The following is a 20,998-nucleotide window of genomic DNA, read 5'->3' as shown; positions in this document are numbered from 1 at the left end:
GGATTCAGGTCAGGACTTTGGCTAGGCCACTCCAAAGTCTTCATTTTGTTTTTCTTCAGCCATTCTGTGGTGGACTTGCTGGTGTGTTTAGGATCATTGTCCTGCTGCAGAACCCAAGTTTGTTTCAGCTTGAGTACACGAACAGATGGTCGGACATTCTCCTTCAGGATCTCTTGGTAGACAGCAGAATTCATAGTTCCTTTTATCACGGCAAGTCTTCCAGGTCCTGAAGCAGCAAAACAGCCCCAGACCATCACACTACCACCACCATATTTTACTGTTGGTATAATGTTCTTTTTATGAAATGCAGTGTTCCTTCTATGCAAGATATACTTGGACACACACCTTCCAAAGAGTTCCACTTTTGTCTCATCGGTCCACAGAATGTTGTCCCAAAAGTCTTGGGGATCATCAAGATGTGTTGTGGAGAAATTGAGACGAGCTTTGATGTTCTTTTTGCTCAGCAGTGGTTTTCTCCTTGGAACTCTGCCATGCAGGCCATTTTTGCCCAGTCTTTTCCTGATGGTGGAGGCATGAACACTGACCTTAACTGAGGCAAGTGAGGCCTGCAGTTCCTTGGACGTTGTTGTGGGGTCTTTTGTGACCTCTTGGATGAGTCGTCGCTGCGCTCTTGGGGTAATTTTGGGCGGCCGGCCACTCCTGGGAAGGTTCAACACTGTTCCATGTCTTCGCCATTTGTGGATAATGGCTCTCACTGTGGTTCGCTGGATTCCCAAAGCTTTGGAAATGGCTTTTTTAACCCTTTCCAGACTGATAGATCTCAATTACTTTCTTTCTCAATTGTTCCTGAATTTCTTTGGGTCTCGGCATGATGTGTAGCTTTTAAGGATCTTCTGGTGGACCTTACTGTGTCAAGCAGCTCCTATTTAAGTGATGCCTTGATTGTGAACAGGTGTGGCAATAATCAGGCCTGGGTGTGGCTATAAAAATTGAACTCAGGTGTGGACAACCACAGTTATAGTATGTTTTAACAAGGGGGGCAATCACTTTTTCACACAGGGCCATGATGGTTTGGATTTTTTTTCACCTTTAATAATAAACACCTTCATTTACAAATTGCATTTTGTGTTTACTTGTGTTGTCCTTGACTATTGTTTAAATTGGTTTGATGTTCTGAAACACTTAAGTGTGACAAACATGCAAAGGAACAGGAAATGAGGAAGGGGGCAAACACTTTTTCACACCACTGTACCTAATCGAGGAGTTGTTGTCTTTCCATTACCAACCCCTAGAGGGAATCCCATTCATGTTTATGAATACCCTGATCAAGAGGGAAATTTCACTCCTCAGAGAGATATCCAGGAATAATTCACAACAACCTATTCCCTATAATTGAGTCATCTCAAAATTGGGAAAATACTCATTGGTGTTCTAAACCCCATGTGAGCTATCCAAATAGAGGGAGATCACAATGCCCACAAGGTGGACAAGTACCCATTTCTAACAGGTTTTCACCCCTACAGAATTATGTCTCCTATGAAGGGGGGATTTTTCGGGGGCACAGAGTGGACTAGGGAGGGGACCTCCATCGTACCAGCTGAATTTGGGGGACTGGTGGAGGCACTCTCCTCAACAAATGATCCAAAGAAATTGGTCAGCAGCGCAAAATAAAAGAAAGAGAGGAAATACAGGGGGCTATTACAAAAGACCAAAACTCCAATAGGGACAGGTGATTAAAATTTGAGCAGTTTATTACCATTCAGATATCACATTCATGTCTTATATTACAGCTTCTTCCCACCTTCACCACACCCCTCATGCACTCACTTTTCCATGCACCCCTACACTTCTTTTATCACTTACCCCTTTTTTTTTCTTTTTGTGGTTGCCTTTGTTTATTTTTTTCTTTGTTTGTTTTGTCCCCATTTCTTCTTTGGGTCTTATCACATTCACATGCGTTTGCATCAATTTTCCTTCTCCATCTTATCCTCTTTGCACCCCTATTGTGCACTTTCCACTTTACTCACATCTGCACTTCCATCCCCACACAAATCTTCCCTTCATCAACGTGTTCACATATAACCTATTATCTTTTTCTAATCCATTATTCATTCAAATTTTTCATTTATTTTTTATATTTCAACAGTTATTTGATGTGAAGTTTGGTTTTCCTGTGGCTTCCCTGCTCTGCTCTCTCCCCTGTTTTTGGGGTTCCTTCTTCATTGGGTCCCCCTCCCCTGTTACTCCCTCACCCCCTTTTTTTTGCTGCTGGGAGTCAGTGCGGCCTCTTGTGGGCTTTGGGGGTGTTTATTCCCTTCTGTGCATCTCCGCCAGTCCACGCATTGGGACTGGAGTGCTCATCACATTGGTTGGATCCTTTGGCAATCTCTGGGCACAGCTATCAGGAGCTTTTTCTGCTCAGTGGTAAAAATAAATACATTTGAATTGTTTGTAAAAGCACTAAATATGTTCTGTCCTTGATAGTATTGTCTTTGAAATAATCTCATTGTTACAGTGCATTTTCTTTTAGAGTTCTTCCCTCAGCATTCCCCCAGAAGAAGACCCCCACTTCCAAGGTCAAAACGCATTGGGGTTGGGGAGCATAGTATCATAATACAAATGTTTATATCATGATATGTCTTTTTGTATGCACTCATGGCTGTATTTTTATGTACATGTACTAGCTAGATGTCCAGAACTCATGTTTTAATACATCAATGTCAATACATCAATGTCCTTCTTGTATTTTCACTCAATAAAATATTTATATTTTTTCTAAGGAAGAGAGAATAATTTTCTTTAATTAATTTTTCGCTGCCACTAAAACAACATCGGGAAATCTTTCAATTTCACAATTTTAGCAATATTTACCAGCATGATGATGAGATGTGTGTTTTGGTTAGAGGGCTAAAATTTGCCCCTACATGAAGTCTCAACAAATTTCAGACATATGTCAACATATACAAATACATTAGGAGCTTAAATATTAAAAAAATATTTCCTTTCAAATCCTATCAGGAATGCTGTGGCTGACGAAGGTGTTTGTTCAAACCTTCATAATAAGTCTACCTTTAACCACTTTAGCCCCGGAAGAGTTTACCCCCTTCCTGACCAGAGCATTTATTACAATTTGGCACTGCGTCACTTTAACTGACAATTGCATAGTTATATGCTGTATCCAAACAAAATGTGCATCCCCTTTTCCCACGAATAGAATTTTCTTTTGGTGGTATGGGATCACCCCTGTGTTTTTTATTTTTTGCACTATAAACTTTTTGCTGTAATAAATATCCCCCAAATAAAAAAAACAAATTTCTTTATCGGTTTAGGCCAATATGTATTCTTCTACATATTTTTGGTAAAAAAAAATCACGATAAGCGTATATTGATTGGTTTGCACAAAAGTTATATCGTCTACAAACTAAGGGAAAGATGTATGGCATTTTTATGGAATGTTTTTATTATTATTTTTTTACTAGCAATGACGGTGATCTGCGATTTTTAGCGGTATTACGACATTGTGACAGACAGATTGGAGACTTTTGACACATTTTTGGGACCTCTGACATTTATAGAGTGATCAGTGCTATAAATATGCACTGATAACTGTAAAAATGTCACTGGCAGGGAAGGGGTTAACACTAAGGTGCGATCAAGGGGTTAATTGTGTGTTCTCTCACTATGTTCTAATTCTGTGGGGATAAGACTAACTAGGAGAGTTCCTACTTCTTCGGAACACACAATTTGTCTCCTCTCCTCTGACAGCACGGGGATTTGTGTGTTTACACACACAAATCCCCGTACTGGCTCTCATGGCTGTGGTGGCTCTCCTGGGCAAAGCCGTATATATACAGGATTTCGCTCAGGAGAGCCATTCTGCCACAGTATATCTGCATGAGCTGGTTGGGAACTGGTTAACCCCTTCAACACTGACAACAAATACCTTGAGGTTTTTAAGAATATGGTGTTTAAGGATTTGGAGAGGCTGAAAGTGAAGAAATTAGCAGATCCCCAATATATTAGGAATGGTATGGAGTCACTGAAGAATCAGAAGGAAATCATTATACGCCTTGCTGATAAGGGAGGTGATTTAGTTGTCCTACATAAATCATATTACCAGGCAGAGATGGGTCGCTTGTTGAGCAACCAGGATCCCGATAAGTTATTGAACAAGGATCCTATGTTAGAATTCAAAGATGATTTGCATATGCTAGTTGAGGTTGGTAAAAATAAGGGTGTTCTTACCAAGAAGGAGATGACTTATTTAGACTCTTTGTTTGTAGAACCCCCTATAATTTATTTTCTACCCAAAATACAGAAAGATAGGGTCAACCCTTTGGGTAAACATATTGTGAATGGATCAATTTTGTCTAAGCTAGATTGGGAAAATATATTGATTCCTTCCTTCAGCCATTAGTCATTAGGGGTGGGTTTTATGTTCAGGTCTTACATGAGTTTGACTCAAACATTGGCTGTTCACCCATTCGCCAAATAGCAAACAATTTTGGGTGTTCGCGGCAAATTCAAAAGCTACGGAACACCCTTTAAAAGTCTATGGGAGAAATCAAAAGTGCTAATTTTGAAGGTTAAAATGCAAATTATTGTCAAAAAAAGTGTTTGGGGACCTGGGTCCTGCCCCAGGGGACATGTATCAATGCAAAAAAAGTTTTAAAAACTGCAGTTTTTTCAGAGAGCAGTGATTTTATTAATGCTTAAAGTGAAAAAAAATAAAAGTGTAATATTCCTTTAAATGTCATACCTGGGGGGTGTCTATAGTATGCCTGTAACGTGGCGCATGTTTCCTATGTTTAGAACAGTGTTAGAGCAAAATAACATTTCTAAAGGAAAAAAAGTAATTTAAAAGATCTTGCGACTATAATGAATAGTCGGTCCCGGCAATACACATAAATGTCATTGAAAAAAATGGCATGGGATTCCTCCACAGGGGAACCCTGAACCAAAATTAAAAAAAATGTGTGGGGGTCCCCCGAATTCCATACCAAGCCCTTCAGGTCGGGTATGGATATTAAGGGGAACCCTGCACCAAAATTTTAAAGAAAATGGCATGGGGTCCCCCAAAAATCCATACCAGACCCTTATCCAAGCACGTAACCTGGTATGCAGCAGGAAAAGGGGGGGAGATTTCCCCCCCTCCTGAACCGTACCCGGCCACATGCCTCAACATTGGGAGGGTGCTTTGAGTTAGCCCACCAAAGCACCTTGTCCCCATGTTGATGGGGAGAAGGGCCTCATCCCCAAAACCCTTGTCCGGTGGTTGTGGCTGTCTGTGGGCGGGGGGCTTATTGGAATCTGGAAGCCCCTTTAATAAGGGGTCCCCCAGATCCCCCCCCCCCGTGTGAATTGGTAATGGGCTACAAATGTACCTCTAACATTTCACAAAAAAAGTGTCAAAATGTTAAAAAAGACAATAGCCGGTTTTTGACAATTCCTTTATTAATGTCTTCTTCTTTCCCCGCTTCTTCTTCCATCTTCTTCTGGTCTTCCTTTGGTGTTCTTATCCTTCCTCCATCTTGTTCTTCCCGGCTTCTTCCTCTCTCTTCCTTTTTTCAATGAGTTTTATGTGTATTGCCGGGACCGACAATTCATTATAGCTGCGAGTAGTTTTCAATTACTTTTTTTTCCTCAGACTGTTCTAAACACGGAAAACATGCGCCACTTTACAGGCTACTATATACACCCCCCAGGTATGAAATTTAAAGGAATATTACATTTTTATAGTTTCACTTTAAAGCGGGAGTCCACCGGGACTCCGCGTTTTTTTTTTTTTTTAAAAGCCAGCAGCTACAAATACTGCAGCTGCTGACTTTTAAAATAGTGACACTTACCTGTCCAGCGCGCCCGCGATGTCGGCACCCGAAGCCGATCGCTAGTAGACATGTGCATTCGTTTTCGTCCGAATGCATTTTCGTCCGAATTTCAGCTATTTTCGTTTTCGTTTTGACAAACGATAACGAAAGCACAAAATCCGAAAAACGAAAGATCCGACATAAATAAATGCTTTATTTTCGTTTTCATTGTTACAACAGTTCGATATAGAATAGGAGATTCGACATGACTCTGACGATAACAATCTGTCTATAGAACCTGTGGTCGAATGTGCTTAACCTTACCTCTATTAGTCCAAGATTATATAGAGAAAATATTCGACAGAGAAAAAAGATTTGACAGAGAGAAAAGATTCTGCAAGTTACTGTCCTAAAAAGTGTTTGGGGACCTGGGTCCTGCCCCAGGGGAGATGTATCAATGCAAAAAAAAGTTTTAAAAACGGCCGTTTTTTCGGGAGCAGTGATTTTAATAATGATTAAAGTGAAACAATAAAAGTGTAATATTCCTTTAAATTTCGTAGGAGGGGGGTTGTCTATAGTATGCCTGTGAAGGGGCGCATGTTTCCCGTGCTTAGAATTGTCCCTGCACAAAGTGTCATTTATGCAGGAAAAAAAGTCCTTTAAAATCACTCGCAGCTATTATGAATTGTCGGCTCCCGTAATACAGAGAACACTCATTGAAAGTCATTGATAAAAAAATAAAAAAATAAATAAATAAAAAAGCGTGGGGGTCCCCCAAATTCAATTTCCAGGCCCTTCAGATCTGGTATGGATATTAAGGGGAACCCTGCCTCAAATTTAAGAAAAAATTTGACGTGGGGTTCCCCCTAAATATCCATAACCAGACCCTTCAGGTCTGGTATGGATATTAAGGGGAACCCCGCATCAAATTAAAAAAAAAATTGACATGGGGTTCCCCCTAAAAATCCATACCAGACCCTTTATCCGAGCACGCAACCTGGCAGGCCGCAGGAAAAGAGGGGGGGACAAGAGAGCGGCCCCCCCTCCCTCCTGAACCGTACCAGGCCACATGCCCTCAACATTGGGAGGATGCTTTGGGGGTCCGTGACCCCTCAAAGCACCTTGTCCCCATGTTGATGAGGACAAGGGCCTCATCCCCACAACCCTGGCCGGTGGTTGTGGAGGTCTGCGGGCGGGGGGCTTATCAGAATCTGGAAGCCCCCTTTAACAAGGGGACCCCCAGATCCCGGCCCCCCCCTGTTTGAAATGGTAAGGGGGTACAAAAGTACCCCTACCATTTCACAAAGAAAGTGTAAAAAATGGTTAAATAAAACAAACACACTTTTGAAAAATTCCTTTATTAAAAATAAAAAAAAGATTCCAGCGGCGGTAATCCACTCTTGCTATCCAGCGACGGACGGTCAGCTCTCCATCGATGTCTAATGTCATCCAGCGCAGCGCAGCATCCTTCTTCTGTCTCCGTGGAGGAGACACTACAGACATTCCGGCGGCTTGACGTTTCTTATATAGGGTGGGCGGGGCCACCCGTCACCTGACCCCGCCCCCTCTGACGCAAGGGGAAACCCGGGGTTCCCTGTGACGTAGGGGTGACCCGCACCCCTCTGATGTAACACAGGCAGGTTTCCGTTACATCAGAGGGGGGCGGGGTCACCCATACGTCACGGGGAACCCCGGGTTTCCCCTTGCGTCAGAGGGGGGCGGGGTCAGGTGACGGGTGGCCCCGCCCTCCGTATATAAGAAACGTCAGCGCCGGAATGCCTCCAGTGTCTCCGTGGAGGAGACAGAAGAAGGATGCTGCGCTGCGCTGGATGACATTAGACATCGCTGGAGAGATGACCGTCCGTCGCTGGATAGCAAGAGTGGATTACCGCCGCTGGAATCTTTTTTTTATTTTTAATAAAGGAATTTTTAAAAAGTGTGTTTGTTTTATTTAAACATTTTTTACACTTTCTTTGTGAAATGGTAGGGGTACTTTTGTACCCCCTTACCATTTCAAACAGGGGGGGGGCCGGGATCTGGGGGTCCCCTTGTTAAAGGGGGCTTCCAGATTCTGATAAGCCCCCCGCCCGCAGACCTCCACAACCACCGGCCAGGGTTGTGGGGATGAGGCCCTTGTCCTCATCAACATGGGGACAAGGTGCTTTGAGGGGTCACAGACCCCCAAAGCATCCTCCCAATGTTGAGGGCATGTGGCCTGGTACGGTTCAGGAGGGAGGGGGGGCCGCTCTCTCGTCCCCCCCTCTTTTCCTGCGGCCTGCCAGGTTGCGTGCTCGGATAAAGGGTCTGGTATGGATTTTTAGGGGGAACCCCACGTCAATTTTTTTTTTAATTTGACGCGGGGTTCCCCTTAATATCCATACCAGACCTGAAGGGTCTGGTTATGGATATTTAGGGGGAACCCCACGTCAAATTTTTTCTTAAATTTGAGGCAGGGTTCTCCTTAATATCCATACCAGACCTGAAGGGCCTGGTAATTGAATTTGGGGGACCCCCACGCTTTTTTTATTTATTTATTTATTTATTTATTTTTTTATCAATGACTTTCAATGAGTGTTCTCTGTATTACGGGAGCCGACAATTCATTATAGCTGCGAGTGATTTTAAAGGACTTTTTTTCCTGCATAAATGACACTTTGTGCAGGGACAATTCTAAGCACGGGAAACATGCGCCCCTTCACAGGCATACTATAGACAACCCCCCCCTACGAAATTTAAAGGAATATTACACTTTTATTGTTTCACTTTAATCATTATTAAAATCACTGCTCCCGAAAAAACGGCCGTTTTTAAAACTTTTTTTTGCATTGATACATGTCCCCTGGGGCAGGACCCGGGTCCCCAAACACTTTTTAGGACAGTAACTTGCAAATTAGCCTTTAAAATTAGCACTTTAGATTTTGAACGTTGGAGTCCCATAGACTTTAATAGGGTTCTAAAGTATGCTATATAGTTAGCTCCGTCGAATCTTCTTTATACATTCGACAGACACCATAAGCCTTCCAAGACAGATTCGACCGTAATTCATGTGGATTTTCGGACGAATGCAATTTTTGAACGAAAAACGAAATAAATAAAAACGAATTTCGGGAGTAACTAAATAAATTAAGTTTTCAGACGAAAACGAAATTCCGAAACGAAATATTTTACTCTGCACATGTCTAATCGCTAGGTCGTCTGTCGGGTCCTGCCGCCGCCATCTTGGGTATGGGAATCAGGAAATGGAGCCTTTCGGCTTCATTTCCCGGTTCCCTACTGCGCATGCGCGAATTGCGCTGCGCAATAAGGACGCTCCCCGCTGCCTCTGGGAGCTGTGTGTTTCCCAGCAGGCAGCAGGGCACTTGCGGGAAGGGGCGGGCACTTGCGGAATGGGGCGTAAGTTACGCCCCTTTCCGCAGAGAGCTGTCCCGGAAGTGGGTGCAGTTACCTGGATTATCCAGGTAACTGCACCCCCCTCCCCCCTGAAAGGTGCCGATTGTGGCACCGGAGGGGGGGAGGGTTCCGATGAGCGGAAGGTCCACTTTAGGGTGGACCTCCGCTTTAAGCATTATTAAAATCACTGCTGCAGTAAAAATGGCAGTTTTTAAAACTTTTTTGCATTGATACATGTTCCCTGGGGCAGGACTCGGGTCCCCAAACACTTTTTATGACAATAACTTGCATATAAGCCTTTAAAAGTAACACCTTTGATTATTTATGTTCGTGTCCCATAGACTTTAATGGTGTTCACGTGTTCAAACAATTTTTTTGCCTGTTTGCATTTTCTGTATGCGAACCGAAGCCCTGGGGTGTTCATTGTCGAGTATTATTGTCAAAGCCAATGTTAGCTGGTTATACTGGAAACCATCATTGTACACGAGAATGCTATAGCATCGGTCCAGTGGGCTTTATCCTCTTCAGATCTTTCCAGGAAAAATAAAAAGTTTATTTTAAGTAGTTTGAACTTCTGTCTGTCCAGAAATTATTTTTGGTATGACAGACAGTTCTGTCACGATCAGGGGTCAGGCTTGAAGACCAATTGCTATAGCAGTTGCAGGACTACCACTAACCAGCAGGATAGGAACACAGGCAGTCACCCTGGCAGATGACTCAGGCTCACCTGAGGTGTGGAGTCTAAATACTAACCGGTTTTCACCAGAGCTCCAGATGGTGGAGATGGATTTAGCTGCGTGTTAGTACCAGGTCGCGGTCCTCAGGATCGCCCCACCAGGAGGTGAGCAAGCTGGGATTCAGTAGCGGATAGCAGGTAAGGGTCAAACAGAAGTGTGGTCAGTAAGCAAGCCAAAAGGTTGGTAACGAGTTGTTGCAGATTTGGATCAGGCAGAAGTGTAGTCGTGGAACAAGCCAAGGGTCGATAACGAGCAGTAGCAAATATAAGCGGCAGCAGGGAAGACAGGAGCGAGATACAGGCTGGAGATAGCACAATATTCTGGCAAGGAGAAAGTGCAGAGACATGGCTTATATCAGGAAGTTCATGGGGGGAGCAAAGGTTCAGCTGAAATCAAGGTACAAGGAAGGGTTGTCTAAAGGATCTGACAAGGCACTGTCCAGCATCTCAGATAGCTCAGAGAGAAGATTCATTGCCAGACACAGCTGAGGTTCCAGGTTCAAGACCAGGTCCTGACAGTACTCTCCTCCTCCCAGGACATCTACTGGACGCCTTAGGGCCCGGTTTGTGAGGGAACCTCTGGTGGAATTCTCTTGTTAATCTAGGAGCATGAACATTCTGCTCTGGCTCCCAAGAATTTTCTTCTGGCCCATATCCTTCCCATTGAACCAGATATTGCAATTTGTTCCTATAGATCCTGGAATCAAGAATTTTCTCCTCCACATATTCTTCTTCACCCTGTACCTTAACAGGTGGAGGGGGTGGATGAATTCTTCCTGAAAAAGTATTTTCATGAAAAGGTTTGAGTAGAGATATGTGATGCACAGGGTGAATCTTCATACTGGCTGGAAGTTTTAGGCAAAAGGCGACTGGGTTGATCTGGGCCGAGATCTGGAAAGGCCCCACAAACTTTTGTCCCAACTTTGCAGATGGAACATGAACCTTCAGATTTCTAGCAGATAACCAAACGTGATCACTCACATGAAAGGTAGGAAGTGCTCTGCGATGTCTATCTGCAGGCTTTTTGTAACTTTCCTGAGCTTCCCTCAAAATCTCGATCAATTTATCCGGGATATCCTGTAAAGCAGTTAATCTGTTGGTAACAGCAGGAATCGGAGTTGAGATAGGGAGATCAGGGATAAAAGCTGGATGATGCCCAGTATTTAGGAAAAAAGGGGTCTGAGAGGTGGAGCTATGTTTAGAATTGTTATAAGTAAACTCCGCTGTAGGAAGATAGTCCACCCAGTCATCCTGAAGATAATTAACAAAACATCGAAGGTACTACTCTAACGTTTGATTGGTCCGCTCGGTCTGACCATTAGACTGAGGATGAAAAACAGAAGATAGATTAATTGTTACTCCTAGAGCTGAACAAAAGCATTCCATGTAGTCTAAAGATTTGTTTGTTCCTGATTTGCAGTTTGTTCTGCAGAGGGTACCCCCTTGACCGGTATAAAGTGAGCCATCTTTGTGAAGCGGTCAATAACAACCAAGATGGTAGTCATTTCTTTAGAGGGGGGTAAATTGACTACAAAGTCCATAGAAATTGATCCCCATGGTCTTGATGGGACAGGGAGTGTCTGGAGCAACCCAAAAGGAGAAGCTTGGGGGGTGTCTTAATGCGAGCACAGACCAGGCACGAGGTTACATAACCTTTGACATCTCTTTTGTACCCAGGCCACCAAAAGGAATGGGATAAAAGTTCCTCTGTCTAAGGCCGCGTACACACGCGCGGACTGTTCGCCCAACTTTGTCCGTCCAACAGTTTCGGCAAACAGTCCGCTCAAAATTAACATGGACGGACATGGCCACACACGACGAACGAACAGTTTGCTGAAACCGTGCGCGATGACGTGAACGGCACGTACGACGGGACGCAAAATACGACGTCCTATACACTGCATTATAGCTTTCGGCGTGAAAATCCTTTCTGAGCATGCGCGCAACTTTGTTTGACGAACAAGCCTACACACGAGCGGGCTGTTCGCTGAAACAAGGTTTCAGCGGACAGTTTTTCGGAAATTCCGAAAAACCTTGTCCGTCCAACTGTCCGCTGAAACTGTCCGCTGAAAGCCCACACACGAGCGGACTGTCCGCCCAAACACTGTTCAGCGGACAAAGTTGGACGAACAGTCCGCCCGTGTGTACGCGGCCTTAGAAACTCCAAAATGTCCAACAAGTTTGGAGTCATGAACCAACTTGAGGACTTCAACTCGAGCAACTTCAGGTACATAGAGGCGATATTCTTGAGTCCAGAAGCCATTTTTGTACTCAAGAATGATGTTCATAGGAGGATTTTTGAGGAGTGGGTCATTCTCATACCCTTTCTTGAGGAGACTCTTGTGGCACCTAGAAAGTTCTTTTGAGGCAGGACTGTGTATTCAGAGTTGTTTTCCTGGAGAGGTCCAGACAACATTCATGATAAGGCATCAGCCTTACCATTCCTTGACCCAGGTCGATATGAGATAATAAAATTGAACCTGGAAAAGAACAATGACCAAGGTGCTTATCTAGAAGACAGACACTCTCTTGGCAGAATGAATGAATTCCATATTCTTATGATCTGTGAGAACGGTCACAGGATGCTTATCGCCTTCCAGCAAATGCCTCCATTCAGAAAATGCTTCCTTAATTGCCAGTAACTCCTTATTCCCAATATCATAATTTCTTTCGGCTGAAGACATTAAACAAGAGAAGTAAGCGCAAGGATGAAGCTACATTTTTTCACCATGTCGTTGAGAGAGGATAGCTCCCACGGCAGAGTCCGAAGCATCCACTTCCACTATAAAAGGTAATTCAGGATTGGGATGTACCAATACTGGTGAAGAAGTAAAAAGAGTTTTTAACTTTCCAAAAGCAGCCTGTGCCTCAGATAACCACACAAAGGGCACCCATTTCTGTGTTAGTTGGGTAATTGGCGCTATCACCTTAGAGAAGTTCCTTATGAATTTTCTGTAAAAGTTGGCAAACCTGACAAATCATTGGATTTCCTTAATGTTTCCAGGGGCAGGCCAATCTACCACTGCTTTAATCTTCTCGGGATACATGCTCACTCCATCTGGAGAAATAATATACCCTAAGAACTGGATCTGGGCTTGTACAAACTCACACTTCTCCAGTTTGATGTAAAGTTGATTCTGCCTTAATCTTTCAAAGACAATGCAAACATGCCTGCGGTGCTCTTCCAGGTTATCGGAAAAGATAAGGATGTCATCCAGATAAGAAAAGACAAATTGGTCCAACAGATCTCGAAAAACATCATTTATGAAGTGTTGAAAGGTCGCAGGGGCATTGCAGAGACCAAAAGGCATGACCAAGGACTCAAAATGTCCATATCTGGTTCTAAAGGCGGTTTTCCTTACGTCTCCTGGACGAATACGGACCAGGTTATATGCTCCCCGCAGGTTAAGTTTTGTAAACACTTTAGCAGAACGAAGTCTTTCCAACATTTCCGAGATCAAAGGGAATGGATAACGGTTTTTAATAGTGACCTTATTTATGTGCCTGTAATCAATGCATGGACGCAAGGTGGAGTCTTTCTTTTCAACAAAGAATAGGGCTGCTCCAGCAGGAGATGTTGAGTGTCTAATAAAACCCCTCTCTAAATTTTCATCAAGCCCCTCCCTGAGCACTTTTAATTCAGGTTCTGACAGATTAAAAAGACATCCGAAAGGTATTTCAGCCCCTGGGAGCAGCTCAATGGGGCAATCGTATGGGTGGTGGGCAGTGAGGAGGTAATTTATCTGCATTTTTCTTATCACAGACATCCCGGAACGCATGGTATTGTGGAGGCAAGTTGTGATATGACTGGGTAGTTACCACACCAACTTGCAATTCCTTGACCAGCGGAGAACTTGTTTGGTAAGATTCCCTACAGTGTTCCTTGCGGTGGGAAGATGTGAAATCTATGGTCCGTATTCCCCATTTGATAGAGGGATTGTGAGTGGAGAACTAAGGAATGCCCAAAATGACGGGAAATTTGGGTGATGTAATCAACTGAAAGCTGATGGTCTCACGATGGTCAGCCTCAAATTGGGTTACCAGAGGAACTGTTTTATGTGTAACAGGTCCTGAGGATAAGGGTGAACCATCAACTGTCTCCATCTCAATAAGAGCAGATGTATTTCTGGCTTGAATGTTATTGCGGTGGGCAAACTCTATGTCTATAAAGTTACCTCCAGCCCCAGAGTTCAGCATAGCAGAGCAGGGGATTTTACGGCCCTCAGAAATAAGCTTAATAGGGATGACAAAATGAGACAGTGGAGAATTTACTTTAATTGCATCAACCTGCTTAGGTTCAGCTGTGTCAGAATCTGGAGAAACTCTTGGATCCTTCTGAACAAATTGACTAGCAGGGAAATGCATGCCACCATTACTTCCAAACATTCCCAGCCTCTCCTTCCACCTTTCTGTAGGCCTTTGATCAACTCGGATACATAGTTGGATGAAGGCTTCAAGATCATTAGGAGTCTCTACTCTGGCAAGCTCATCTTTTACCTGTTCAGAAAGCCCTTGAGGGAACTGACTTTTTTGCGCAGCTGTGTATTCAGCAACAGAGCGTTTACCCTGCTGTAAACTATGCAACTTTTCTTCAGCCGTAGCGCAGCGGTTGGGATCATCAAAAACTTGATTCATTGCATCCTCGAAAGTCTGGAAATTATTCAGCATGGCACTGTCTTGTTCGATATAGGGGGAGGCCCAGGCTAGAGCTTCCCCAGTCAGGAGGTTGATAACAAACATTACCTTCTGTCTTTCAGAAATTAATGCAGTGGGTCGCATTTGGAAATAGATGCAACACTGGTTAAGAAAACCTCTGTAATGGTGGCGGTCGCCATTAAACTTGGGTGGGTGAGGCATATGTGCGTTAGTATCATCTCAGGAACGTAGATCCAGCAATTGTTTTGTCAGAGCACGGATCTCTTCGTGCTGCTCCTTCACCACACCTTCCAGTATGGAGAATTTTTCTTGGTAAGTGACACCGAACTCCTGCAACTCTGCAATTTGCTGCCTGAATGGAGCCACAGCATTTGCTACAGCGACCTCCATGTTTTGGGCCAGAATATTCTGTCACGATCAGGGGTTAGGCTCGAAGACCAATTGCTATTGCAGTTGCAGGATTACCACTAACCAGCAGGATAGGAACACAGGCAGTCACCCTGGCAGATGACACAGGCTCACCTGAGGTGTGGAGTCTAAGTACTAACTAGTTTTCACCAGAGCTCCAGATGGTGGAGATGGATTTAGCTGCGTGTTAGTACCAGGTTGCGGTCCTCAGGATCGCCCCACCAGGAGGTGAGCAAGCTGGGGTTCAGTAGCGGATGAGCAGGTAAGGATCAAACAGAAGCATGGTCAGTAAGCAAGCCAAAAGGTCGGTAACGAGTTGTTGCAGGTTGGGATCAGGCAGAAGCGTAGTCGTGGAACAAGCCAAGGGTCGATAACGAGCAGTAGCAAATATAAGCGGCAGCAGGGAAGACAGGAGCGAGATACAGGCTGGAGATAGCACAATATTCTGGCAAGAAGGAAGTGCAGAGACATGGCTTATATCAGGAAGTTCATGGGAGGAGCAAAGAGTTCAAGGTTCAGCTGAAGTCAAGGTACAAGGCAGGGTTGTCTAAAGGATCTGACAAGGCACTGTCCAGCACCTCAGATAGCTCAGAGAGAAAATTCATTTCCATACACAGCTGAGGTCCCGGCTTCAAGTCCAGGTCCTGACAGTTCTATCCACAGACTAGAGGGGTGGCAATGGGGAACCATTTTGCTCCCAGTGTAGCCAATCTCTTTAGGACCCACTGGGGGGAAGAATAGGTCTTCAAAAATCGCCCACTGAACTTGTCTGTTACAAAAGATTCATAGATTTTTATTATTTTTATTATTATTCATAGTGTTCATGCAGACATTAACCACTTGAGATCCGCGCTATAGTCAATTGACGGCTACAGCGTGGATCCCCTTTTCCGGGACTACGTCTATTGATGTAGTCCCGTGCACGAGCGGCCTGCGTGCCCCCTGAGGGGCGCGCGCGGCGCGCTCTGTGATCGGCGAGTCTACGAGACTCGCCTGATCACCGATCCGTGCAAGGGGTCGATCCCGACCCCTTATCACCTAATCAGCTGTCAGCCATAGACAGCTGATCATGTGATATAACGGAGCCGGTAATCGGCTATTATTCCTCCTCGCGCTGTCAGCGCGAGGAGACAAAAAAAAAGCCGATCACCGGCGGCCGTGATCGGGACATCAGTCCCGATCATGGCCAGCACTGCTAGTGCCCACCTGCAACCCTGTCAGTGCCCACCTGCCCCCTGCCAGTGCAACAATAAAAAAAGTAAGTGCCCCCCGTCAGTGCCACCCAGCAGTGCCCACAGTGCCACCCAGCAGTGCCACCCAGCAGTGCCCACAGTGCCACCCAGCAGTGCCCACAATCTGCCTTAACAAAGGTGCTGCACCCGTGCCACATATCCGTGCCCATCAGTGTCATCTACCAGTGCCCAGCAGTGCCGCCCATCAGTGCCCAGCAGTGCCACCTATCAGAGCCACCTATCAGTGCCACCTATCAGTGCCCATCAGTCCCATCTATCAGTGGTACCTATCAGTGCCCATCCGTGCCACCCATCTGTGCCACCCATCAGTGCCACCCATCTGTGCCACCCATCCGTGCCATCTTATGTGCCCATCTTTGCCCATCAGTGCCACCTTATCTGTGCCCATCGGTGCTGCCTTATCTGTGCCTATTTGTGCCGCCTTAACTATGCCTATCAGTGCCCACCAGTGCAGCCTATCAGTGCCCACCAATGCAGCCTATCAGTGCCCACCAATGCAGCCCATCAGTGCCCACCAGTGCAGCCTATCAGTGCCGCCTCATCAGCGCACTTCAATGAAGGAGAAAAATTACCCGTTTGCTAAATTTTATAACAAACTTTTAAACATGATTTTTTTTTGCATCTTTTTTTGTTTGTTTAGCAAAAAATAAAACTCCGAGCTGTAATTAAATACCACCAAAAGAAAGCTCTATTTGTGGGAAAAAAATGATAAAAATTTCATTTGGGTACAGTGTTGTATGACCGCGCAATTGTCATTCAAAGTGCATCAGCGCTGAAAGCTGAAAATTGCTCTGGGACTGAGGGGGGTTTAAGTGCCCAGTAAGCAAGTGGTTAAGTAATAACACCAAAAATATTATTTTGACATCGAATTTTAGCTCAGAACGCATGGTGTTCCTGAACTTGGAGATTTTTAAGAACAATGATCATTTCCGGTTATACAATTATTTTAAGCCTACTGAACGGAAGCCTATATACCCCTGGAGAGTTACCATAGGTTATGGTTGTGTAATATCCCAAGGGGTCAATTTATTAGGCTTAGACATAATTGCACTCTTGAAGAATTTCTCAATCTCAAGTTCTATCCTCTAGATTTCAGCAGAAGGAGAATGATAAAACCATCCTTGATGGAGAGATAGAGTAACAAGCATGGGAATATAATGTCCAATACAAAAAATGTGAAAAAATGGTCCAAAAAATTGGTCCATATTTAACCATTTGCCAACCAGCATTATACTGTGGCAATGTGGCACAATCACACAAATCGGCGTGGGTGTAAGCCGGCATGGTAGCTCACTTTTGTATGCGTGCAAGCTCCCATTGGCCAGCATGGGAGCCAGTCAGTGGGTCCGGCGGACTTGACATCTGCTAGCCACCTGTGATCGTTCCCCACAGTGACAGAATGGAGATCTGCCTGTTTAAACAAGGCAAATCTCCATTGTGACGAGGAGATCACACAGACCCTGTCTTTCTGCTAAGCAGGAAGACGGATCTGTGTGTTCCCCATCACACAGTCCATCATACAGTAAGGGAACACATTTAACCTCTCGATCACCCCTGATGTTAACCTATTCCCTGTCAGTGTCATTAGTACAATAATAGTGCATATTGTTAGCACTGATTACTGTAATAATGTCACTGGTTCCCAAAAAAGTGTAAAAAATGTTAGGTAGGGTTTCGATCTGTCCACCGCAATGTCGCAGTCCCGCTAAAACTCATTGATCGCCACCATTACTAGTAAAGAAAAATATATAATAAAAATGTCATAAATCTATTCGTTATTTTGTAGATGCTATAACTTTTGTGCAAACCAATCAATAAATGCTTACTGCAATTTTTGTTACCAAAAATATGTAGATTACAAATTGGCCTAAACTGATTTAGAATTTTTTTTACTTTTTTGGGGATATTTATGTAGCGGCGGCTTCTGAAGAGCATGTGCTATGCGTTTTTCAAAGTTAAACTTTGCCTAAACTTCGATTTGGTTTTGGTTTAATTGTCTAAATTGGACCTCTACATCAGTCTGACTGGACTGTGAGATGTTCAGCCTGGCCACAGTGGGCACTGTCTCTTGTGGCAGGCATGGGACTATGGTCTGGTTAGGTGCTTGAGTTACTCTCTTTCGGAGCCAGGTCGGTGGGAGTGACCCTCTCGCTCGCTGTGCCCTCTGGGAGAGGGTATTTAAGTTGCGGATGTCGCGTGGTTCGGGTTTCCAATCCAGTATGATGTGCTGACTTCATGGTCGTGGTCCTCCTGACCAGCCCCCCAGGCTATGGCCTGGGGTGTGGATCCACCTGACTTTAATGCCTCGAGGCTGGCTAGCCTGAGGCAAGGAAATGAAAGGAGGATTCTGAGGTGGTTGGGTGCCGCCTCTTGTACGGGAGAGGCCCAGACTACTTTGAGCATTCCAGGGGGGGACTCTTTAATAGAACACCAGGTACGGGTTGGTTTTCTTAACAAGAGCCTGGGAGGGCTGAAGCAACCGAGAGAATCCGGTCTTGTGGATATCGCCAAGCAGGCTAAAAGATCCATGTATTCTACACGTGTTTCAAGTTTAGTTTCCCTACATGTTCTACAACAACGTCTGTGGCAGTGACTTGTTCCTGAGTGAGCACCTTGCTGGCTGATGAGAGAGGGACTGTCCAACCTTGGCGACCCTCCAGCTATGAATGGCTATTCTCTGGATGCCGTCATAGTAAGCACGTTCTTCTACAGTTTTTGACTTTGACACTAAGAGTACCTAAACTTCCTTTGCGATCCTCTGATCCCAAGTTGAAAGACTGTTCAGTTGACTGAGTTTTGCAAATAAAATCCATTTAAATGGATCTGTTGTCAGTCTCGAGTTACTGGGCTATTTACCACGGGACATCCCCTAGACGTGCCACAAGGAGAACAGAAGGTAGCAGTAAGCCCAAAAATAACCAGCAGCTCCGGGGGTTAGTGCTACATTTATTATAGCAAAAAGTAAAAAAAATGTTTTTTTCCCCAAACTTTTCACTCTTTTTTTGTTTATAGCGCAAAAAATAAAAACAGCAGAGCTGATAATCAAATACCACCAAAATAAATCTCTATTTTTGGGAAAAAAAAGAACATACAATTTGTTTGGGTATAATGTTACATGGCCGCGCAATTCTCATTTAAAGCGATGCAGTGCCGTATCGCAAAAAATGGCCTGGTCAGGAAGTGGGTAAATCCTTCCCATCCTTAAGTGCTTAAACAGGATAAAATGTTAGGCCTTATGTTACCTTTAGGACTGCAATTTTTTATAAAAAAGCTTTTTCATTAGGTGATCATCTAGCTCCAGGAGTCATTGATCCTCCATCCAGTCTGAAAATAGTTTTTTTTTGTTTTAGTCTGACACTAAAAGATGTTCGGAAAGGAAACAACCTTTGTTAGTTATCAGAACTATGAGAAGGTTATGGATCATTGCCATGGGATGTTTGGAGATACAGACAACTCCAACACTTTGTGGACTCCCTCTGAAAATTCCTTCGCTCGATTAGCAAACTTAGCCCATTGGAAAGACTTGTGGACCTAGGGGAAATAAATAGACATGGTATGTTAAGTACAGTATATATAAAGTGTTGATTTACCCTCCAGATTCTGGGTCCGTGTGTCTTTGGAGAGTTGGGAAATTTAATTGAACTTGCCTCTACCAGAAATATTGAAATGCAAAGTTATTGATTATTTACATTTAACTTCAATGGACAGAAGGACCAAATAAAAACATTATAAATTGTTAACCAAGTGGTATTATGTCCCATTAAAATTGCATAAAATCAACCCTGAGGCTTCACCTCTGTGCTGGAGGGAATGTGCCCATATATGGTGGCAATGCCCTCTGAGAAACAATACAAAAGAGGGGAAGGCGCACTGACCTAGTGCATTACCATAAAAAAGAGCTTTATTTAAAAACAAAACCAATAGCAAAATGGCTACTCACAAACGAGTATTAAGTATTTGTGAGTAGCCATTTTGCTATTTGTTTTGTTTTTAAATAAAGCTCTTTTTTATGGTAATGCACTAGGTCAGTGCGCCTTCCTCTCTTTTGTATTGTTTCTCACCCAATGTTCTAAAGGAGGGCTGCAAGACCTTTTGACAATACCATCTTAAACTGTCTATATCACGCTTCAAAGACCAAGACACCAGAGCGCAGGAGAATTTGTTGTTTTTGGCAATGCCCTCTGATTCAGTCATAATGGAATGCAGTATTGTAATTAATCAATTTAGCAAAGTTGTAGCAAGTCAGGTATGAACCTTGGCAGTGTCTATTCCATGCATTAGGTGACTCAAGGACAAATGATAGAGCAGCTATTACCCCATTATTGTTAAATATAGCGAAAGCATTAACCCCAAACCAATGGAAAGCAAAGAAAATACCAACAAGAAAGTACTTGTTTAGGGAAGTGGATAGAACTAGGCTAATGGAAGAATTAATTTATTTACAAAATTATCTGGAATTAAAATTCAATAGGACTTAGAAGAGTTGACTAGACTTCAAACAATATTTGTTTAACTTGAGTTATATGGGCAGTGATAATATAATTTAGAAGCTAACCCTCCCTTCCCTGGACCCCCTCATTTTTTGTCTTTTTTAATAAATCACAGTATTTGGGATGGAATCTAGGGGAAGGCTATAAGTAGCCTCTGGCCATAGACCCACCCTCTTAAATTAAAAATGTAATAACAAAATTAATCACTATCAATATATAATATACAATATCTCACAAAAGTGAGTATACCCCCTTTTCATGTGACAACACCGAAGAAGAAATTACACATTGCTACAA

The sequence above is a fragment of the Lithobates pipiens genome, unplaced genomic scaffold (genome assembly GCF_037356315.1).
Source record: "Lithobates pipiens isolate NorthernLeopardFrog02 unplaced genomic scaffold, aLitPip1_a1.2 Scaffold_16, whole genome shotgun sequence".
Lineage (NCBI taxonomy): Eukaryota > Metazoa > Chordata > Amphibia > Anura > Ranidae > Lithobates > Lithobates pipiens.
The sequence above is the reverse complement of the archived record's forward strand: the minus strand, read 5'-3'. Positions refer to the sequence as shown.